The sequence below is a fragment of the Symphalangus syndactylus genome, chromosome 1, assembly GCF_028878055.3.
Source record: "Symphalangus syndactylus isolate Jambi chromosome 1, NHGRI_mSymSyn1-v2.1_pri, whole genome shotgun sequence".
Lineage (NCBI taxonomy): Eukaryota > Metazoa > Chordata > Mammalia > Primates > Hylobatidae > Symphalangus > Symphalangus syndactylus.
The window spans coordinates 106,150,550-106,175,592 of record NC_072423.2 but is presented as its reverse complement, the minus strand read 5'-3'; the positions used below and the strand labels follow the sequence as shown (position 1 = coordinate 106,175,592).

General features: G+C 40.2%; 1 protein-coding gene across 5 annotated transcripts in view; it reads left to right on the top strand.

The window, feature by feature from the left end:
• Positions 1–25,043, top strand: part of CACNA2D3 (calcium voltage-gated channel auxiliary subunit alpha2delta 3) — a 959,332-nt gene that overhangs the window by 651,632 nt on the left and 282,657 nt on the right. The window lies entirely within an intron of this gene.

Sequence of the window (25,043 nt, the reverse complement as noted above, 5' to 3'; positions counted from 1 at the left end):
GTGTGTGTGTGTGTGTGTGTGTGTATCTGAGTTTACATTTCTGAGCAAATTATATACACAACTCACTCTAGCCCATGGTTCCATTGAGGTCAGATGCCCATCATTTATCCAATCAGTTATGGCCCAGAAGGCCAAGGGATAGAAACAGATCAGCCAGGGCTATGGATAATATTTTCTAAGAGGTCTGGAGGCTGGCTGCAGTGGCTTATACCTGTAATTCCAGCACTTAGGGAGGCTTAGGTAGGAGAATTGCTTGAGCCTAGGAGTTGGAGATGGGCGTCATAGTGAGACCCCCTGTTGCTACAAAAAATAAATTGAAGAAATCAGCCAGCACAGTGGAATGTGCCTGTGGTCCCAGCTCCTCGGAAGGCTGAGGTGGGAGGATCACTTGAGCCCTGGAGATCAAGGCTGCAGTGAGCCATGACTGCACCACTGCACTCTAGCCTCGGCAACAGAGTGAGACCCTGTTTCCAATTTAAAAAAACAAAACAGCAACCAAACAAAAACAAAACAACAAAACAAAACAGTAACAACAACAAAAGAGGCCTGGATAGAAGGAAATGCCTAGAGTCTGAAGGAGCTGGCATTTCTAGACCTCTGTCTTTCTGTCTGAGGTTTCTGTAAGTTACGGCCCGGCTGGGCTCTGATCCTAACTCTCAGGAGTGGATCTTCTTTCCTATTCTCTGAGCCCCAGGCTCACATCCTCCTTTCAGCCCCAGTGGACCCAAGTGTCCCCACAGCCTCCCCCTGGCCCCACATCCTGGAGGATGCTGCCCTTCCTCCGTAGACTATCCCTGCTGTGTGGGTGGTGGGAAGCCCTCTCCCTTGTGCCTTCTGAGAGCTGTGGAAGATATTTTGGCCAACACAACCAAATCTGTACTGCTTTTCCCCCACTTCATGGCCCAGATATTTGGGTAACTTAAGTTCTCAGAGCTGATTCTCATGCTTTGACATGGTTTAGACTAAAATGAACACATTCCTCTTATTACCAGCATGAAGAACAATTAAAATAATCCCAGAGAATCAGCCTGTGGTTTGATATCAGCTGCCAGTTTCTCTTCTGTTACTGTACACAGGATTTTCTCCATATGAAAGATTTCATTCTTTCACCTTTACTCCATAAGAATCGATGTGCCAGATATAAATGTGTTATTTATGAGGCCATGGCACAAAGACACCATAGGTAAGAACATTTCACCTGACTTGGCCTCTTAGCCTGCTTCTGTTTAAAAGTAGCAGAGAATCACTCTTGCCTCCCCTGCCTTCATGACCTTTCACACCCACTTGTGAGTGAAATGGCCACTGAGGGCTCCTCCTAACCTTACTCTGCTGGTGACACATGCTCTTATTAGATGTATAGAGCAGACATGACTCAGTCTGTCTCTCAGTGCAAGGTCCTTAAGGGAAATTTCTCTCTTGTTCTGAACAAAGAAAGGAAAAGCAAAGCCAGTAGTTTATTCAGGCAGAAGGAACATGCTTTTAAATCAATTTTCATTATGTTTAATCTAAAAATCTGGAACATCAGCATCTTTTCTGGTTGATAGAAACAACTATTAAACACTCTTGTCATTGATTTCTCTTCCGAAGTGATCAAATTAAAGGCAGCCCAAGATGAAGCAAGGCTGGAGTAATCATCCTATAGTCTGTTTCTCTGTCACTTAGCCAACTGTTAAAGGAGCAGTTGTTTCCATGGAAAGATCCTTCCTTTTAGGAACATGGGGTTCAATGGACCCCCATGGTATTCCAATAGCAGGGACCAGTGGGAAACACTGTCCACACACCTTATAAGTGCAGGGACATCTTGAGACCACATTAGATGACTTTTTCTGTCTGCCTCTGGAAAATATTTGAAGACCTAATGTGAAAAGTTTTCATAAATAATTGAGCTATTTTAATTGTCAACTAGTAAGTTAGAGAATCTAAAGGCTCACTGCTGGCTTAAGTAGGATCACCACGGGCTTAAAACCCTCCAGGGGAGCCTAAATTCAAAGCATTTGAAGCCCTTGATGAGCTGACTCCAGTGAACATCTCAGTCTTTTCCTTCCACATGGCAGAAGGCAAAGGGGAAGCAGGCACATCCTACATGGCTGGAGCAGGAGGAAGAGAGAGAGTGGGGAGCTGCTACACACTTTTAAACAACCAGATCTCATGACCACTCACTCACCGTGAGGAGAACAGCAAGGGGGACATCAGCACCGATGATCCAGTCACCTCCCAGCAGGCCCCTTCTCCAACATTGGGGGTTACAGTTTGAATAGGGCTTTTCCCCATTCCGTGCCACCATCCAGCCTTACCCTACTCACACATTTATAGTCTCTAGAACCAGCCCTGTATTCTCTCACACCTAGACCGCTGTACCTGCTGTTCTCTCTGCAGGAAGTGGTCTCTTCCTCCCACCCCATTCAGAAGCCTCTGGGCTTATCCTTTGGTCTCGGTTTCATCATCTCCTCTGACCTCCTTGGATGGACCTCCAGTCTAGAGTGGGGTATTGATGGCGTGTTTCCAAAGCATGTAGCACCATCCTAGAACTTCTTGTACTATTATATTAAGAAGTCCAAATAAACTTTTTCCCACTGAACTTTAAATTCCTTGAGGAGAGGGATGGTGTCTGGTTAACTGAGGCATCCTCAATATATGATCAGGCACATAATAAGTATATGTATAGAATCAGGTGTATAAATCTCATAGACTCAGAGATCCAAAGGTTGGAGGGCATGTGAAAATACCTACGTTTTCTAGCTGTTAGATAAGAATGGCATCATCTCTAACATTTCACTCAGCATGTAGCATCCTTGCTCAAGGCCATCTTCATTAGGCATGTGATGAGTGGATGCATCTTCACCATGAGACTGGGCTTCTCTCTCAGGTGCCCAACACCACCAATGCAACAAAGATTTTGCCACATTCATCAAAAAGATCTGGATTCATGTGTCCATGGTTCAGGAGCTAGGATAATGGCATTCTGACGTATCAGCTGTGTGTGTCATTGTTAAGATATTACTTTTGCCCACTGTTATGATGTTAACTTTTGTCCACTGTTATAACAGAAGGGCTTTTTTTTTTTTTTTTTTTTGAGACAGAGTCTCCTTCTGTTGCCCAGGCTGGCGTGTAGTGGCACAATCTCAGCTCACTGCAACCTCCACCTCCCAGGTTCAAGTGATTCTCCTGCCTCAGCCTCCCGAGTAGTTGGGACTACAAGGTGTGTGCCACTACGCCCAGCTAATTTGTGTATTTTTAGTAGAGACGGTTTCACCATGTTGAACAGGCTGGTCTTGAACTCCTCACCTTAGTTGATCCAACCACCTTGGCCTCCCAAAGTGCTGAGATTACAGGTGTGAGCCACCACGCCTGGCCCAGAATGGAATTTTTAAACAAGATTTTGGCAAGATTGGAATCGAATCTGGCTGTCGAGTATATAATGGGCATTCAGGAAATCCTTGAAAATAATCCCTTACAGTTGTACTTGTGATGTGCTTTTTTCTGTATTTCCCCGAAGTTCTTACCATGGTCAATAGTGCCTCACCATCTCTGGCCATTCTCCCTCACTCTCAGAACATCAGCTGTGCTGGTCACCTTTTAGTTGCCTGAACAACCCAAACTTTCTCCCTCCCCTGGGCTTTTGAACATTCTTCTCCTTCTGAACTGGAAAGACTCCCCTGCTGCTCTGCTCCTCTACTGGGGAAGAGGCTCTTTCCCATGTTCCTTGTCTCAGCTAAAATGTGCCCCTTGCCTTTCCATCTCAGGTCCCCTATAGATTTTCTTCATAGAGATTATGATCATTTAGAATTATCTTAATTAGGTGCTTTGACTTTTCCGTCTCTTTAAAAATTCTTGTTTTGTCTATCTCTTGAACAGTAACGTAAGGACCGGGACAGTCTATGATGTGTCTCTATAACCTGATACTGTGCCTAGCACAGAGTAAGTACCCAGGATGAATTCAGAGAGGCCAAGTGGCTTTCTCTCAGTCCTACCACCAGTCTCTGTTTACTGTGCACTACAGTTTGTTTCTCCCTGTCTGCACTATACTTTTCCTAAAATGGTACAATGAGGCCCCAAGGATTACAGAAGAAATAATTTAAAGAATATTGCTACAAAATGGATGGTGGTACTAAGAGAGAGTCTAAAATATTGTCTCCAAAATGCATGTGTCATATTTGTCTTTCCTTTTGAAAACCTAGCTGAATGATGAAGTTTATGTCTGAAGCAACTGGTTTTTATGAATGCCGCCTCCATCTAAGCAGCAGTTACTGATTTTGAAGGAAGAACAGGGACATTTGGGGGATGAACCAGATTTCTGCAGTGCTTCTTTTCTGTGTATGTTGCTAAATGCAATATGTTGGGGAAAGGGTTGATTGCTTAAGGCATATTGTTTATACTGTGTTACTTGGGTCTGATGGAAAAGTTCCTAACAGTGGTTTTCTTGCTAAAGATATGGTTTTTGGGGAAGTATGGAATGTGATTTTTTGGTGGGACATCATCATGATTTAGGTGAACTCCAGAGAAACTTGATATTGGGAGAGGCCAGGAAACACATGCAGGTCCATGAAGCTTCTTTAGCATTAGCCCTCAGTTCTTCATCAGATTGTAAATGCTCTCTGCTTTTAATTACCATCCTTATTCAGGCCAAGCTAATTGCTCTGGGCCAGACTGGAAAGGAAAATTCCCAGAAAGCCTGATATCTTGATAGAATGGTAGTGAGTTTCCTGAAGAAGATGCTAAGAAATCCTTAATGAATTAGCATTTCAACTTTTGTAACAGTATACTAAAGGAATGGGGGGGGGTGGAATCATAGATTTTTGACAGCTGTTTGCCATCATAGCACTTGACAATCTGCTTCTTATTTGGCTTTCTGGTATGTAAAAGCATGAAATTCTCAAGTTAAAAAGTATTGATCACTGTATGACAATACATATGTAACAAAATGTATTGTATTGAAAAAACTTTCTTTTAAAAATGATATTCCTGTTTGGTTACTAAAATGTTTGGGTCTTTCTATTTAGAAAATGTGGTTTTGTTAAACATAAGTTATTTAAAGGTTAAAATAATCTTAATGTTAACTATTAATGTTATTAAGAACAGATTTTCAACCAAGTACAACTGAATGCAAACAGGAACAAACTTGGAAAAGAAGATTAGTGGGTGGGAATGCAGAGACGCAGCAAGGGCTGTACCTTGGCCACGGTACATACATTCACAGAGGCCCTTTGCTATACTAGCAGAGCCAGACATTTTTGTAAGGTCTGGTGATTTCCCCAGACTTCATGGAATCTAGATTAAGTTTGCCAATTTCCCATTTCTCTGGAGATGATAATCCAACATAGGGCTGAATTAGGAACACTCAGAATGTATGGGCTTGATGGTTATCTTATTAAGCTGGATTGCCCTTCTCTGTCTGTAGCTGCTCAGTAAACAGGAGAGTCTACTCTTTGGCCATCAGTGTTCTAGGGACACTTGCAGAACCAGATGTAAAGTTACCTAGTTCATTGACACAAGACATCTACTGAGGTAAAGATTAGTCCCTATGCTGGCCAATAGGATAAGTGTTCATTTTTAGGAAATACAGCCTAAGTCCTTGCAGTGAACAATCCAAGCCAATTCGGTAATTTGTACATGTGAAAATATTTTTAGTAGTTACTGGCATCCTCCAACATTTAGCAGTGAGTCTGTAACAAGTCTCAGGCCAATTCTGCTATCTATGCAGATATTTATTAGCAAGTATGCTAATAAAAGCCTACTGTTTTAAAGCTCAAGGAGGTTCCAGCTCTTTATCCTTTAGGTGTTCTGATGGCCCCTTGCATCAGAGCAAATGCATTATTTGCAAGAGTCAGCTAACGTTCTATTTGGAGTCAGGTAACTGAGAGGCCTGAGTCAGCAGCTGAAGGCAAGACTGTTTAAAAGTCTGGCCAGGGGCACTATTTCTAAAGATAGAGCTCCCAAAGTACTTATTTGGGTGTTTGCAGAGAAAGGCAAGCCTCCTGCAGCATATTGAACCAATCCACAGAGTGGACATGTCCAGTTTTACCAGTAAGAGTTCACTTCTAATATCCATTGTGGTAATTGAGAAAATTCTTGGTGTTGGTCAGAGATAAATACCCATAGCACATGTAGCCATTTGTTTTAATACTAGCTGGAAGGTATATTCCTAATGAGGTCAATTGACCATTTTTGATATATAGACTAAAATTAGCATTCACATTTGTATCAAAACATCTACTCTGAAGTATTCTACAGTAAATTGCATCGCATATAACAATGCTGTATTATATACTGTTAAGGTTTCTTTTGTGAAATGGAAGGAATAGTGGTGGTGATTTCATAGAGTTGTGAAGATTTAAAAACATAATATTGTTTAGCACTACGCCACGCCTATATCAAGTGCTCAATAAGTGCTAATCATTATTATGTAGAAATTCAGGATAACATTATTACTTACTGTTCCATACAGAGTTTTTGTGGAGTGAATTCTTCCTTCCTTTTATTTTGGACTTGCGAAGTTCAGACACTCTCCAAAAGAAAAGGGAAAAGACTGGGCCATGCATGTGTTTCCCTTCCCAGTGGAAGAGCATTCAGAGTCACCTTCACTCTTTGCAGTCAAGGCCCCTGCTGTAGGTCGTGTGTCCAGCTTGTCCTGCCTAAAAGCATCATGCCATGCTTGAGAAAAAGAAAAAAAAAAGTCTACTGAAGCTATCACCTCTCCTTGTCTCAAAAGACTTTATGACTGTATCATTTAGAAATGAGTAGAGTAAGAACCAAGAAGCTTGAGCAAATTGATGATGCACTTCTGAAGCATCCTTCCCAACGGTGGAGTAGGGCAGGTGTCATCTGAGTAGCACAGCAAGAATAACTGGGATACTAAGAGCTGCCATTATGGGGCGGGTAAAATGCACACCAGACTCTGTGCTACAAGCTTTTGCATGTGTCATGTAGGCCCTATTATCTCCATTTACTTGATGAGGAAGCTGAGGTTTAGAGAGATTGAGGATTTTGCCTAAGGAAATGGGATAATTCATGGAACAAATGGAATTCAACCCTGGGTCTTCTGCCCGGGTGTGAGACTGTGACCTCAGATTCCATGTTACATGCAAGACGGTCTCCTGCATACGTGTGTGTCCTCTGAGGTTGCTTTTAAGGAACTGCCAAAGTCTTTAGAATGCCTAATGGGAGATTAGAAATGTTGTTCCTGTTCCCGCAAGTTTGAGTTATATCATCTCTACTGAATTAAAAAAAACCCATGGTACCCACTTTGTGGTATGAAAACACTGGAGCCAGCTGGGCGTTGTGGCTCACACCTTTGGGAGGCCAAGGCAGGCCGATCACTTGAGGTCAGAAGTTCAAAACCAGCCTGGCGAACATGGCAAAACCCCGTCTCTACTAAAAATACAAAAATTAGCCGGGCATGGTGCCGTGTGCCTGTAATCCCAGCTACTCGGGAGGCTGAGGCAGGAGAATCACTTGAACCCAGGAGGTGGAGGTTGCAGTGAGCCGAGATCACACCACTGCGCTCCAGCCTAGGTGACCGAGTAAGACTCTGTCTCAAATAAATAAATAAATAAATAAATAAATAAAAATAAATAATGAAAACACTGGAACCTAACTTGTCCTGAATTATGTTTCCCATAGCCTTGGCAACCCAAGGTAGGAAACTTTAAATTTTGCAACATGTATCTCTTACATGGAGAGTTCTCTGTGCTATACTAAATGACAGAAGGAAAACTCAGCTCATCACACTTGTAAAAGAAACCACAGCATTCCTAGGTTTAAATTTTGAGTCATAACAATTCTATTTGATGGGCTTTTAAATATCTTCGAATTTGCATTTTGAATGTGTTATACATCACAAAAGGATTTTGATGGTGTTATCACAGCAAATACTGTAATCACATCCTATAATTTATATATCCCCAACTGCTGTCAGTATGTCAAAAACCATGAAATGTTATTCGTGATACACACAACTTCTCTCCTGAAGGAAATTGAGGGTCCTGAATCAAATTCCTTGAGGGCATTTTTAATGACTTTGTATGGTAAGTCTGTCCACCGTGAAGGGTAGTCAGGCAAGTCAAGCAGTGGGTTAATAAGTAGATCAAAGCTTCAAATACTCAGTTGAACAAGCCAAGGTGTCCGGAAGGCAGGCCAGGGCAGAGAGGTAGACCTCTGAGTGGAAGCAAGTTTAGCAGCCTGGGAACCCCTGCATGGCAGAGTGCAGCAGTGATCTGCAGCTCGTGCTGGAGGCCTTCCAGGAAGCAGGCCAATTAACCTTGGGGCTAAGAGTTGGTATCTTTTAGAAACCTTTCCTCTGGTCTGAACTTTTGAACCCAGACTACTCTAGATGGGGGCCGGAAGGAGAAGCCGTGACATTGTCAGACATTTTTTTTTTTTTTAATAACTCTGTTTTGCTCCCCCCAAATAGTCACTTTGTCTTATTAAAGAAGAGATGATCAAATGTAACCTCATCCCTCCATGCACAATTATTTGCAAATGTTCACCTCCAAATCAGTCTTATATTCAAACATAGTACCAAACTTCTGCAGGAAAGGAGTTGGGGCCATCAAGATGTGAAAGGTGTAGGGAGCCCAATGTAGAGTTGCAGTGAAAGAGGGGGAGAACAGTAATGTTCCGTAGAAGATGGGACAAATGAAAAGAGCAAGTTTGCCTCCTGAGAGAAGAGGGAGCAGCAGACTTTGTGAGCGGGCAGGGGACCTGACCCCAGATGGGCAAAGTGACAGGATCTTTTGAAGAGCAAGGATAGCTCCTGTTTAATTTCATGCTATTTGCTCTGCTACAGTGAAAACCTCTGCATCTTACTGAAAGTCCACCACATTTTCACAAAGACCTCCAAGAGTGGTTTTTAGAGGCTATCATGGGAAGTTTTAGTTTTGTGCCTCTCTACACTCTTGGGAAGGGGGCCAGAGAGTGTGCATTAGGATGGTGAGGTAGTTTACAAATAGAACAAATCTAGCAGGAGCTCAGAACCAGAGTAGCTGCACACCTGTAAACACCATCCTTCCCTAGGACCCCAGTAGCCACCAGCAGAGCCGTGGAGCTTCTTCCTACAGGGGATTGGTTGGGATAAGTTGCTGCTAGTCCCATTGTTCGAATATCTTGGCTGAAAGATATGTTTCTGCCAAATGTTCAATAGGTTATAAAATGCAGTGATTTTAAAAAGGGTCAGAAGATGTCCGTTTTGATGTTTTTTTCTCCCCTACTATGTTATGTAACATCTGCTCCTCAGCTTCTCCAACTGAGGAATGGGAAGATTGGCCTTCATTAGGAGATTTCAAAAATCTGATATCCAGCCGTGTGTGAATTTCAAGCAGTCTCTGATCCCTCCCATCAAAACTTGTACATGTGTATGTCTTATTATTTCATTTTATTATTTTTTTTTTTGGTAGAGGAGGCTGTCATTCTCCAAAATGTTAAGAACTATGGGAACAGATCTCTTAATCTACCTATATGGGCCTCTCTTATTTTCTTTTGTTGTACATTTCTTCTCTTTGTCTACCTAAATGACAAGCAAAATACATGAATTATTTGCTGTAGGGAAATTCAGAAGCCAACAAGCCTGAATGCAAATCCTGCATGACATGTCTTATTGTGCAGAAATGTCAGTGACTTAGGAGAGAGACAAATCCACTGAAGACAGCCTTGGTTGGTACCAAAGGATAGTGGCCCAGAACCTTGTTATATCTTTTCCCCGGTAAATGAGGCAAACACTGTATCACTGGGTTTGAGACACAAGTCCTATTGATTCCACTCTCAGTATGCATCTCAAATATTTTCCCTTCTTATCATTAGCAATGTGCCATCTACCCTGTCTCCTGCCTGGAACATCCATGCAGACTTCTAAGTGATCTTTTGGGTTCACTCTTACACTTCCAGCCTTCTCCCTGCCATTAGTTTAGTTCCTGGGAGGTGAGCACCCAGCCACCCTCTGCCATCATGGTCCTCTCTTGTTTCCTGGCTAACACTCACCTAATCTTTATGTTTCAAATTACAAATCCCTTCCCTAACTGCTCAAATAGAAAGGGAACACCTATTACTCTCTCATAGAACCACTTCTTGTTCTTGTTAGCACTTAGCACAGCTTATTATTATTACATATTGCTTGGGCTATTTTTAAGTTATGCATGGTAACTCTAGAGTAAGGGTCACTAAAATAAAGTCCGGGTCACTAACTGACATTTTTTTGTTTACCACTCTGTTGCCAGTACCTAACACAGTATCATACAAATGGTAATATGGATGAATGAATGGTAAAATAGTGTCCACTTGGGAGAACCTGATTTTACTCTTGTTATAGTTGAATCTATTTACCTAATGCTTCTGCAGTCCTTTAAGCCTCTTTTTAAGTACTGCCTCTTCTGGAGTCCCCTCCCTGCACTGGCTCCATGGGCCAGTTATTATATTATACAGTATAGTTACCTTTATTTACTCCTGTGTCTCTTCACTTTGTAAGCATCCCAGGACTGAATCATGCCCAAGTCTCTCCTGTTCGCAGTCTTCCTTGGCCCAGGCTTTATAGATCTTTAGTAGGTAAATAAATAGCAAATAACTATATTATTAGTTCTGAGAAGTTTAAATCTTAAAAAACTGTGAATGTAATGCACTTATCACTTAGCTATAACCTAGTTGATAAACAGTACGTAATTTCACACCCATCTGATTTATCCATAGTTAAAAAAACACACAGCTGATTTTACATATGGAATGTTGAAACTGGGAGCACATACAGTGACACCTCAGAGACCCTGAATCTTACTTATCTTTGCATGTGGCTCACATACCCAATACTTCTATAAATGTTTGTTGTTTGAGTGAATGAGTGCATGAATGTATGACTTCAACTTGCTATCGCTTTTGGTATTAGATTTTCAAATTTCCCAACATGGAGATATGGAAGCCATTGTTATTTGAAATAACTCTGTGTTTGTTACTCATTAATTTTAGTTAGCAACAAAAAGAAAGATGAAAACGACCAAATTTCACCATTCCCACGTTTCAGAGCCTTTCCCTTCTTGTGGTTGTTTCCTGAACACACATATTTGAGGGAATATTCAGTACTCATAACACATTTAAAGACAATTGCCTTGAGTTTTGGAGCAATTGAATTCTGAAATAGCTCATTTGCGTTAGTTATAGGTAACAAGCTATCCGGGTAACAATACAGTCTGATTCTGTTGGTGTAAACCACCTTATCAGTCGAAATTCATTGCTTCATAAAATCATTTAAGCCACCTCATATATTAATTTAGATCACCGTTAGGATTTTTTAAAAAAATCTAAATCATGATGTATCCTTCATTTTTCTTAAGAATCTGGACCAGAAGCACAATTGATTTCTTCACATGAAACTGGAAGGTAGCTGTTCTAGGGGAGAAAGAAAACTTCTCATCTACGCTCTTAGATTCAGTGACCACAGCTGATTAATTAAACTGACAAAAACAGATTATTAGGAGAAAGGTTTATTTCATATGCACATGGGGGGCCACACAGGAAAGAAGTGAAAACTTTAAAAATTAGTTAGGCCTTTAAGTTTATATACTATTTTAACAAAGGGTAATAAATTATGGAGAAGTGACAAGACAAAGGAAAGGGAGTTTAGGCTTCTAGGGGTGGCACATTGTGGGAAGGTAAATAGATATGGAAAACAAATGGATGATAAGGATTATTTAGTAAAGTTTGCTATGCAGACTAAAGTTAGTGCTTTTTCCAGTGATTAGAGTTATTGCCTCTTCCTGGTACGGGAGAGGGGAAGGCAAACACCTTCACAAAAGGAAATTTGTGTCCAAAGTTTAGGCAGAAAAGGGAAAGGACACAGAATTCCTCTTGCATCTGCTGTTTCTCAATTACCTTCTGCTGAAAATAATCTTTATGACAAAGTGGCATATTTTGGGGTGGCATATTCTGATCCCTGTCACTGTTTATAGTCTTCCACTTATTAGCAACTTCCTACTCCTTGCTGTTGGCTTCTGATGGTCGCCATTTTATACTGCTCTGTCCCCAATACTGTTACTGCATTTATATACATTTCCGTATTAATTAGCATCCTGCTGTATTCTGTGACTTGATATTTTCTTTTATCTTTTAACTGAGTAATCTCATTTGTCAGTCACGATATTACTGTGGGTCATAAGGGTTTGAAAACCTTTTACCTTTTTTGTACCAGTGTTGGACATGGTAATCTTAAGGAAGGCTGCTCCTCAATATAGCCTGTTAAGGTGACCATGTTTGGCTGATTTCCTTAACTGGTTTTGTCTAATGTTCCTTGCCTGATTGTTCAAGAAGTCTCACCACCAGTCCGTGACTAAGTGTGGGGGAAGATCTGTTAGGACACCCAGACACCTTAGAGCCCCAAGTCTCTAGATGTCTTCTTTGTGGTAATTACCTTCCTCTTAATATCCATTCAAGGAGCCAGTGGGAGGTGTCCAAAAAATCACTTGAAACTCTCCAAATGAGGAGTGGAAAGCCTAGGGATACTGAGGAACTGACCTTTGTCCCTTTCAACTCGGTGCTATCAGTGACCACACCCCAGAATTTCTGAGGCTCCTTGACAACTCAATGGACATGGGCAAAAGAAGTTTGAAGACTGAGGCTCCAGCCTTTGCTCTGCCATGTGCCCTTATATAAATCACTTCCTTTTACCGGGTCCAAGTTTCTCTACTTCATTGGGTCAGGTGCTATATAATTTATATTGTATAACAAAGTTAAAGTGCTGATACTGTGAATATTTAAAATATTCATTTGAAGATAATCATTGCAGTAATGACTCAGTGGGTTGAATTTGCCTACTCTAAGTATTCTTAGATATTCATTTCTAAAATGTTTCTCCAGAAATTCTCAGTACCTGGTATGTAGGAGACATTTAATAAGTTTTGTTGAGTGAAAAAAAACCTTACCTTTCCCTGGGTTCATGCATTGTTGATTGAGTGACCAAAAATAATGATAAAAATTACAGCTACATTTATTGAATGCTCACAGTTGGCCAGGCACAGTTCAAAGAGATTAACACATAACTATATGTCAAGAATATTTCTAAATAAATGTAACATTAATATTTAAGTATAAGCATATCATTAAGTATAAATATGTAACAGTCTTATGAGATAGGTATTATTGTTATCCCTATTTTCAGATGATAAAACTGAGGCATTGAGTAATTGAATAACTTTCCCGAATATCTATTCCAAGATATTTGTTTAAAAAAAACCCTGTCCTTTCTGAGTAGAATGCAAATGTTTAAAAATAAAACCAGTGAGTTATTAGAGCGTTAAGACATTTGCCCTTTATCTGAGTAATCCCTGGCTTGTCCTTTGCTGAAGCTTTGAGTAGCATGATGTTGGAATTCCTTTATAATAACCAAGTGGAGATTCCTGACACTGTAAAGGTATGATCATGTGCTTGGTGCTGAATAAAGTTTGTGAGCACAGCCAAGGCCCAAATTCTTCTCAGATCTGTGTGCACTACCATATTCAGTAAGTAGGCTGGGAAAATCCATGAAGCTATTTCCAAAATCAAACTGTTTTGCCAGGCTTGCTTTCTCTCCTCTTAATTGTGAACCCAGGGTTATTTGGATGGAAAGTTGATCTATGTCTCTGTTTCATTTACTCATTACTCATTAAACTGCTATTTAATTCTAGGTATATGAGTTGTCAGAGCTTTCTCTAAAGCTCGTCTAAACCAAGATTTACATTTTGGATTGAGGCACTGTTCAGTGAGGCCAGTTTGGCTCACATCTAAAGTGAGCCCGAGCTTAAAATGAGCTGGGGCTTGAGGGGTCTCCAGGTCAGGCTGAGCAAGTTAAGGCAACACAGGCTGTTTCAGGGGTCAGAGCCCATTCCTCCGTTTTCAGATTCACCCTCTGTGTTCTCCCAAAGAATTGCAATATGGAGCTATTAGAGAAAGAGTCAAATAAACATCTTGTATAATGAGGAATGATTTCACTTTCCTTCCTACTTAGGTATTTATGTCACTTATGGAGTGATTCCTGGATTACACTTTCCTGGCTGGAGTGTACTAGGGTAGTTAGGAACACAGGCCCTGGAGCCAGAGGGCCTGGTTTCAAATGCTTGCTTTGCCACTTAGCAGCTGTGCCATCTGAGACTGCTTGCGTAACCCTTCTGTGCTTTTTATCACATATAAAAGGGGGATAATGATAGATACTGCCTGGCTTGCTTGTTGTCAGGGTAACTGGTGCAGTGTCCTCTCCTAGGGACCTGCTTTCTCCCCTCTCATCTGCTGGCGCTGTGGCAGCGAAAGTAGGGTTGCCTGCTGCTATTGCAAGGCAACAGTCTAACATGTATATACTGTTTAGCATCCATGTGAAAAGGAAAAGGTTCCCATGAGCCCAGCTGGTGAAGTAAGTGTGCAGAGAAGACTGGGTATAAGACAATGGGGGTAAGGGTGTATGTGACCTATATATAGCATGAATGTGTCATCTAAAGGTATTTGTTTCACAAACTTTAAAAATAGCTAGGGCCATATGAAACTCTTGAGGTGCACCTGCAAGGTGCTGGGAATTCCTGATGCCTGATTATGCCGTTCACACCTTTTCCTGTACTCCAGGACTTGAACAGCTAGAATAGCAGCAGAACACATCTTAATCTCTCTATACCTAGAGCTCACCTTCGAAGTTCATTGTCACTCGCACCTCTGGAGCCTGATCATGTGTGAGCCTGAGCCCCTAGTGACTCACTGAGCTGGTGCTGCCACTGTGTGCCCTCCTACAGTCCACCATCCAGAAGGGGCTTTTCTTTCTTGGCCATGCTCAGGGGTGTCACTATTGCTAGGCAGTGTCAGTCAAAGTGAAAGGGACTGTGGAGTCTCAGGTTGAGTTTGCCCTGAAAAGCACCATCTCCAGTCAGAAATTCTCACTTCTATGGTGTCTCCTGCTGTGCATTATTAACCAGCCCATTGGCCTATTGGTACTTGATTTCCCTGTCTGATTTTGGCACCTTCTTTGTATTTTTATTTAACTTTCTGTTATGGGTAGTCTATGGATGTTCCTCCAAGAAGAGTTTCTTTCTCTGAGCTCTGCTCACTCAGCAGAATGCCTCCACATGACAGATGCCTAGGAAACATGTCCTAATCAATTATTTCGTCTTAGGTCCATCACCAGGAATTTGCTAACATCCGTGTGCATATGACATTATATGAAGACTGATACAGAGCTGGGTTACACCCATTTATTATTATTTCTCAATGCTCAGTAGGAATATAAAGGGTTGCCAGAGGGTGTAAGAACCACCTCAGACCATGAGAAACAAGGGCAGACGTATTCAGAGCAGATGCAAAGACAGAAATATGGAGAGAAAATAACAAGGAAGAGAAATGCAAGCTAAGTTCATATGTGATTAGACACTTTCCATTTTTAGCCTCATGGCTTACATTTGCATAGTTCTTTTAAAAAGAAAAATTAATTATTTATGACTCTAGCTTTTAACCAAACTGTGCATTTAAAGTAATCACTCTGGGTAATTTAAATAAAATCTTTTTTGTAAACAGTTTATGCTCATTAGAATGAGAAAACTGTTGGTTTATTCAATTAAAGGGACATTATTGCCAGTCTGGATTCTCTCTCTTTTTTTCCACTTCAAAATAGAGGGCAGTCACATTGAGACAGATGGGACTTAATTAAGTTGTCTCAAAAGTAACCAGATTTTGCTTTAAAAAAAAAATTTAAAGAGGACAGATTCCAAAATACTTTTCAAAAACCAAATCACCATTTTAGAGCTCTGAAGTTTTTACCCTTTACTCTGATGGACAGTCAGTACAAAAATAAGTTTGTTTCCTGGCAAGCATGTAGGACTTTTCACATGAACCCAGCAGCAATCAGAGAAGATGGTTCTAAGCAAAGATCTCCCCTACTGTGATCTGTAAAGAATGTGAAAACAATGAACCTGCTTGGTGCTTCTGAATGTAGGTTACACCATTCACTATGGTAAAGAGGCTTTTCCAAAGAAGCCATCTGTATTTTCAGGATATTATTATCTTTTGCTTACTGGTTAGTTCCCTGAATATCCTTGGTTCGTGACAGCTTCTGGAGAGTGTGACACCTGAGTGTTTTCCCAGAACATGGCAGGTGTGTAGCTCTGCACTGAAGGGTGAGCAGGCAACTGATGCCTGAGGTCTATGTTTGGCCCTCCTTTGCTGTAACATGAACAGTGTTACAGTAATTCTGATTGAATTGGGATCAGAGAGCCCTCTCACTCAGTCCCTTTGGTTCATCTGTGGCACGCAGAATTGTGGGACTCCATAGAACAGAGTTCATGAACTACTGGAATAGGTAATTTATAATATGTTAACATAGTGAATCAGGCTTCTTTGGCTGTGACAGAATTCCAGGTTGGCCAGACTTGTGTGATCAAGGAAAACCAATTGAATCATAAAACTGAAATGTCAAAGTATAGCACTACCTTCAGGTGCGGCTAGCTCTAGGTGCCCAAATACTGTCAGGAATCTGCCTCTTGCCATCTCTTGGCTCTGTTTTCCTCTGTATGGTTTTATTTTCAGATGAGGCTTTTTCCCCTGTGTGCAGTCAAGATCATCATCAGCAGCACCAGATTTTTATCCTACCAGTATAGCCCTCTGCCCTCAGAAGAAAGAAATCTGTTTCCTCATGGTTCTAGCTAAAGCCCTGGTGCCCACACTCAGGGCTTCTATCACCTGCTTATCTCAAACTGAACCAGTCATATGGTCAGCAAGATGGAGAGTTCTGATTGGCCAGGCAGGAGTCGCGTGTCTACCCTTGGATTTAAGGGAAGGTGGAGTCAGCTCCTTCCAACTGCAAAATCTGAGAGTAGGGGCTGGGTTTTACCTCAAAGGCAAGTCAAAATGCTGTTGCCAAAAGGAGGGACAGATTCTGTGCAGGCAAAAAACTGCTGTTTTCTGCTGACTCCTTTTAGATAGAACAGCCTATGAGTCTAGCAAATCCTCTTACTTTGGTTCTACGTCCATGGAGATTTTGTTTATGTCCAGTGATGGAAGACTTATACCTCTGAAGAAAAGAAACTGATGTTTGTATAAAGAGGAAAAGGACTGGGGAGTGAGGGAGAGTAGAGGAGAAGATGACAGAAAATAGAAAATGCCAACCCATCTCAACCATCCAAAGTTCAGTCATCTTTCTAGGAAGGAAGTGAATACATTATTTTTTTTCCTGTCATCGTAAATACTTGTTGGTTTACCACCCACTGTCTCCTGTGATAAGTGAAGTGAGAGCCAAGACTGTAACAGGTTTTATCACTTTACTTCCTTTACTTCCTGTGCTCTGTGCAACTGTTTGGCAAGGGTTCTTTAAGCTCTTGTTTCAACCAACTTCTGTATAAATGCCCAGAATTCATGGCTGTTTGAGCTACTTAAGCTTTTCAAATGTAGGCAATGGGGATATATCTGTGCGAAAGGTTTAATAGTGAGATGGTTTGGCCTTTGTGGCCTAGGCATACCAAATCTTGATCTCAAATGTCTTTCAGAGAGAGACGGAGTAACAGGGCCAGGTTAGAGCAGCAACCACTCTTGGTGATGATGGGGCAAAAGCCTCTTATAGCCCTCACCTAGAACTCTAATGGATGAGGCCATCCCCCACGTAACTCCCTTTGTCTAGGTCAGTGTAGTGCAGTGGCTTTGTAGAGAAAGCTGGGTTGTATTTGTTTGTCGGGTTTTAATAATGCTGATGTAATAAAATGAGTTGGGATGTATTTCCTTTTTTATTTTCTAAAAAATGTTTTTGTAAGATTGCTATATTTCTTCTTGAATGTTTGTTAGAATTCATTAATGAAACTATTTGAGCCTGGAGCTTTCTTTGTGGGGAAGTTCCTCATTCCAAATTCATTTTCTTTTGTAGATGTAGGGCTATTTAGATTTTTTATTTCTTAATATCAATTTTTCTTATTTGTGTTACAAGGAGTTTGTTCATTTCATCTAAGTTATTGATTTATTGGCATAAAGATGTTCATAATATTCTCTTAGATTTCTTTTAATGTCTTCAAGATCTATGGTGATAACACCTCTTTCTCTGATACATAAGAGCAAATTTTATATATAATGATCACACATATATGCATGCATGTATCTATATATTATGTTTTTATTCTTTTTCTACATTATTTTGAATTGAATGTTTTAACTTCCATTTTATCTCCACTTCTGACCCAATAATAGCTACACCTCTTAGTTGTTTCTTTTGAGTGATTGCTAATTATTTGTACCTTTAACTTCTCACAGTCTACCTTACTTATAGTGGAAGAAACTTAACAACAGCATACCTGCAATGCCCCCCTTTCATACTACACGCTATTATTAAGATACTTTTTACTTCCGCATATGTTATAAACCTCACAATACATTGTTTTTATTTTGCTTAAAATAGTTAATAAAGTGAGGAAGAAATCTTATAGTTATCCACATGTTTTTCATTTCTGGTGCTATTTATTCTTTTGTATATACTCAAGCTTCCAATTGGAATAATTTTTCTTCAGTCTGAAGAATATCCTTTAATTTTTCCTATAGTTCAGCACTGCTGGCAGTGAGTTCTCTCAGATATATATTTTTTTGGTATGAAAGCATTTCTACTTTGCCTTCTTTTAGAGTTATTTTCACTAGATACAGAATTCTAGTTTACAGTTGTTTTCTTATAATACTTGAAAGTGGCTGCTCTAGGATCATTTGGCTTGCATTGTTTTTGATGGGAAGTCACTGATAATTCTTACTCTTCATCCCCTAAACCTGTGTGCCTTTATTTTATTAGCTGCTTAAGATTTTGTTGTTATGATATGTTTTCAGCAATATTACACAGTGCCTTGGTATTGTTTTCGTTTTGTTTATTTTTCTTGAGGTTCATTAGCCTTCTTGGATTGGTGGGTTTATAATTTTTATCAAATTAAAGATATTTAGTCATTATTTCTTCAGATATTTTATTTGTTCTTCCACTGCTCCAAAACCATCCTGGACTTTCAACTGCACATTTATTCATCTACTTGATATTATCCTACTGGTTACTGAAGTTATTTTTCAACTTTTTTTCTCTGTGTGCTTCATTTCTTATTGTTTCTATTGCTGTGTCTTCAGGCTGATTACTTCTTCTGCCATGTCTAATCTTTTGTTGTACCCATGCAGTGACTTTTTTAAAATTTTAAGTATTGTATTTTTAAACTTTTGGAGTTCCATTTGGTTTTGGTTTTTATTGGTTTTTGATTTGGCTTTTAATTTTTATTTATCCCTTTATTGTGTTCATGTTTTCTTTTAAATCTTTTATTATATTTTAGCAGCTAATTTAAAGTCTGTGTTTGTGAATTTTATCATTTCTGTGTATATGTTACCTATTGATTGTTTTACCACTTATGAGTCACATTTTCCCATTTCTATATATAGTAATTTTTGAACAGATGATGAGCATAATGACATTGTAATGGTGGGCATTATGTTTATGAGTGTCTGGATTTTGTCTATTTTAAAGGAATGTTGAGTTTTGTTCTGGCAGTCAGTTAACTTACCTATATGTCACCTTGGCCCTTACAAAGCTTGTTTCTAAGCCTTGATTAGGTGGGTATGGCATATCTTTCACTCTAAGGCAACCATTTTGTTGCTCAATTATTGAGAATCCAATTGGCATTTGGATTTCTCTAGTTTTTAAATGTGAACTTCAGAAGCAAATCTGCCTCTTTGAGGTTTGGGCCCAAGAGCCACTGATAAGACCTGACTTTCTATACTAAGAGAAAAAACTCCCATTGAATTGCAAACACCAGGTAAAAACAATTTGTAAGAGAATGAAATGTTCATAAATTTTCCCAAGAAAAGAACTTCACTTAGACTAGAATCACAACATTCCTCACAGACTAAAATCATAGAGCTGAGAGTTACTCTAGTTCATGATTGAATTGTAAATTAATCAACAGCATGAAAAATTCCACTGAAAATACACATAGATTTCAAAATTATAGGAACATGTGTTTGGCAAAGTGTGCTTGAAGATTGCCAAACCCCAGACCTGGGGGCCGGGAAACAAAATGTAGTTTGAGAGAATCAGTAATCCCAGCATATTAACAGACCTCCCTTTCACACAGGACCAAAATAAGCCTGAAGTGGTATGGTAGTCAGTGTGTCAACAGGCTTGAGTGGAGAACAAAGCTCTCTGCTAGTCTACAAGCAGACCACTTCATTTTTATTTTTACCTTGTATTCCCTTCATTATCCATTAACAGATTACTTTTAAGTTTTTAGGGAAAGACCAGCCAGACTATTTGACTTGGTTATACTAGCAGATCAAAAAACAGGCTTTGGAGTCAGTCTCAGTGTCCTCATCTGCAGAGTGAAGATGATTGTACTTGAACCCTAGAGTTCTCAGGGGGCTTTCTATGAACATGCATAGATCCCTTAGCACCTGGCCTGCCTTGGAGTAAGCACTCAGCATGTGTGAGTTCTCATTGTTAGCCACTGGATCCAGTCTTGACTTTGAGAAGTGCTTATATGCACAAAGAGAACTAATATCAGGCAACACATGGCTTTCGTAGTTCTTTCTCTGACCCACTGAACATAATATGTATTTACTGATGGGCCAAGGTAAAAACAATTTGTAAGAGAATGAAATGTTCATAAATTTTCCCAAGAAAAGAACTTCACTTAGACTAGAATCACAACATTCTTCACAGACTAAAATCATAGAGCTGAGAGTTCCCTGAAGGATTCTCTAATCAGGAGCATCTCACAGAGGACTGTCTGTCTCCCACAGCTCACACCTCTACTTTGGACTGGCCATTTACCATGTTCACTTCCGTGAGACACAGACTTCATTGATAGAAGAGCTACATAGTCACTTACTTTTATTTAATAGCTTATTGCATTTTTCATAGGAGTAAGGAAATGGAAGGACAAAATTGAACCTTTGAGTTTACGTAGAGATAGGGCTGCCACAGAGCTCTGTGAAGGCATCATTTCATCAGCTGTGTCAGCTGTTTTCAAGAGCAGCAGGGAACCCATTCTTCTGGAGATGCTTCTCCAGAGCTGTCTTCTAAATTATACCCCTAAGCCAGTTAGTTAGACAGCTTTTTAACATGGGATTCTTTAAGATCATCTTTCAACTGACCCTAGAAGATGTACTGTTGTCATCAGACCACTTGTGATTTGCTAAATGATGCTGTCTGTCTTGAAGGCAGCCATTGGTAAATTTACACTGGAACAAGCTAAAGTGACATTGTGTCTTTTGTTTCTAGGGTAAGTTCTAGATCAACAAAGAGACATAGGGTTGTCTTTCTTCCCCTGGCTGATGATATACTAAGACGGTGTTTCCCAGGAATGTATCTCTCTTTGTTCAGGAATGTTCTAACAGTAACCATGCAGCCAAGGAGCTAGAAGAACACAATGATGAACCTGGCATTTGTCCTTGCTGTGGCCACCTCCTATTGTACAATTTCAGTAGGTGGTAGAAGCCTGTGTCACTGTGATTAACTATGTTTAGGGAAACCTCTCTACACAAAGCCACTATTTTGAGAGGCTTAACAATTCAGCCATAAAATCTGAGGACAGCATTTAAAGTTGTGGAAGATATGACAGTATCATATGGTATCATGTAGCTTTTTTGGTCTCCCCACCACCCTCATTTTTTAGCCATTTCACTTTTGCAAGTTCTTTTTGAATTTTTTTAACTTGAGGCATAGCAAAGCACAAAACATTATAAAAATATTTAAAGTACCTTACTGATTGTGTGACTTAAGTTTGTAATGTCCTCTAAACATGAGTTCCAGAGCTTTTGCACACCTTTTTGTCATTCTCTCAGTGACTCCCTTAATAAAAAAGACTTTTATAAACCTTATGATAGCTGTGTGATGTTCACCTTAGAGCTCTTTTAACTAAAAACCTGTTTGCAAACTAAACCATTGCTATGCAAATGTAAAGCTCCATTATTGTTAAGTAAAAATAAGTAAGCAAATATAGACTCCAGGGAGTTGCTTGAGAAATCTGGAAGATCTGCTTTGTAATATTATATTTTATCCTAGAAGGTCACACAACTTTGATAGGTGCCCCTCTCCAACTTTGAAAATTCCGTGAAAAGTGTGACACTTAAAATATTACTCACTTCAGCTACTATATTATAAAGTTATCAAATATTATCTGTCTTAGAAAATTCATAGCTTTGCTGCTTTTTGAGCATTAAATTTCTCAAACTTTGTAATTTTTCCTTACGGCTACCAAGAATGTTAAAGCTGTTTTACCCAATGTCTTCACATAGTGTCATTTTCTATGAAAAGAATGGACCAGGCCGGGCGCGGTGGCCCACACCTGTAATCCCAGCACTTTGGGAGGCTGAGGCAGGTGGATCACGAGGTCGGGAGATTGAGACCACCCTGGCCAACATGGTGAAACCCCATCTCTACTAAAAATACAAAAAAAAAAAAAAAAAAAAATACCCAGGCGTGGTGGCATGCACCTGCAGTCCCAGCTACTCAGGAGGCTGAGGCAGGAGAATTGCTTGAACCCGAGAGGCAGAGGTTACAGTGAGCCAAGATCATGCCACTGCACTCCAGCCTGGGTGACAGAGCAAGACTCCATCTCAAAAAAAAGAATGGACCAGAGTTTAGTAAGAAGAATGTCACCTCTTCCACTACAGCATGTGTTTCTGTAATGTGAATTAACTCCCACATAATTGGTAAACAGAGAATGATGTTATTATAAGAATCTCACTGGGTCATACGGCATTTTTCCTGGACTGCTAGAGTTTTGCACCACTGAGGAAGCAACAGGTGAAAGCAGAGTATACCAACCCAGTAGCGAGCAGCAGCCTGCAGAGAGGCATGTTTCAGCACACTAGAGTTTTTCACTTCAGTCTTTTCCTCTGGGCTCCAGCTGGTCACATGTTCTGTCTTGGACATGTTCCCTGTTTGTTTCACCCCAGACCTGAGCTTTTTGCCCTTGCTCCATTACTCAGCTGCCTCAATTCCTCCTTAAACCTCCTGCCTTCAAGTTATTGACTCCTTTTTTAAAAAATGATAATTTAATTTTTTAATCAAAAACTTAACGTGTCATTTTAATTGTGCTAATAGTTTATGAAAGTGGTGATTGTTTTTGTTTGGTTTTCTGGTTACCAAGTTTCTAAGAGTTTGAGCTGTCTGTCCTAATCCTATTTTTCCCATATATTCTGTTATTTTTAGTGTGCGATTTTACAGAAGGTGAGGTTTCTCACTGATACGTCTCACATCATAGCAGAAATGCCTGGAGTTGTACTTATTTCAGGCTAATAGTTGTTTTTATATTATAGACCAGGTCTGTGGCTAAAAAATATGGCACCAGCACAGTGCCTTTTGCCTTGTGAGTGTGTAGATTGCATATGTATTTGATTGTGCCACCTTTGATATTTTTTGCTATGACAAAAACTGTTTATATACTCTTCCCACTGCAGACATGGAGGATGACTGAAGATTTTGTTCACTTTCCAATGAACAAAGTGTATGTGTTGGGGGAGGTTCTTTCTGTTTGTCATTCTCGGGGGCCCGGTATTTGTAGTTAAGTTACTATACAGATTTCTTTGTGGTTCAGCAGTTTGTCAGATCTCTGCAAGTTCTCTCTTGAAGACATCTGTTGAGTGAAGTAATGGCTTCATTGCAGACTCTTGAGTTTTCACTCATTTTCTTCTGAGGGATTTTAATGCTGCCTTTTGTAGGGAATATGAAGACCCTTTCATCTTTTTGGAGAGTTTCAGGTTCTTTGGCTCCTGTCTGCCCTGGTGAGGTTTCCTTGGAGGACCATTCTGGCCATTGTTGACTCTCTGGGTTCTCCATGTCCATAACCTGCCAAACAGGCTATCTGCCTCACACAGCAAGTCCCATGTCTGTCCCAGGTGGCTGCAGAGCCAGGTTGACAGGAGGCCGAAAGGAAGTATCAGTACCTTCCTCTACTGCGTCTCCACTGGTACTTCTCTTCCTCTGTCCCTTTCCTCCCCTAACTTTCTCGGCATAGGGTTTCCTTATATGGACCTACATTGGCTCCAAGCTCACGATCTCAGAGGAGTTACATGTCATGCCTAAATTAGGAAACTTTTTTTGCAAATTAAGTTTTAATTAAAACCAGCAGCTTAGAGCATCCAACTGGAAGCAGTCACAATGTTGAAAAGTGACACTGGTAGAGTGGGAGTTCAGGAGAAGGTCTGAGTGGCTTTGCATCCTGTTTGGATATTTGCAAAATGAATGCTGCAGAAAAGAGCTTCCTTCCATATCAGACCCTCCTTAATCTACACTGCCGCCTTCGATGAATCCCTTTATGTCGTTGGACCCTGGACTGCCATGGGGACCAATATAATTTTCAAGCAGGAAATACAAATGCATCCTTATTGTAGTTTCATCTGGACTTTGCCAAATTTCCATCTGGTTTTACCAGTCTGCATTCTCACAGAGAACTGGCAGAACCTCCAGCTCCCCCACATTGCCAAAACTCCAATTCAGATCACTTTTCAGCCGGGTGATCACCCACAATAAGGCTGAAGAATTACAATTTTAATTGGAACCTTATTTTTCAGATATAATGCAGAGAGCAAGTTTGATGAGAAATGACTTCTTATTGTGAGAATTTTCAGGACATTATAATGAGCAAAATGTCTGGGGCCTTCCCTCCACTGATACTCCTTAGCTATATGTAACATGAGATTTGTTCTGGTCTGCCCATTAATAATCCACATTTTTCAGCATCTCAAAGAATGTCTGCCATCAAGTGAGTAATTTATGCAGGCTTGCCTTTCATCTAGGCAGGGCTGTACTGCTGGAACAAAAACTCCAGATCTTTTCATTCAAAATTAAGTTTGAAAATCTGACCTTCAGTGACCAGTCCACGTTGCTGCTAACTAATCTGGTGTGGTGGACAGTGTGGTGCTCTTTGTAGACCTGTAGCAGAACTAGCCACTTGGCCATTCAGGAATTTTGAAGTTTAATATTCTCTATGCCTTTAACTCATTCAGGAATGAGTTATCCATCTGGGAAAGGCTTATCCAGATAATCTGTATTTTAAAATTACTGGAATATCTGTTTTTTTTTTTTTTCTTAGAGTCTTACTCTGTCACCCAGGCTGGAG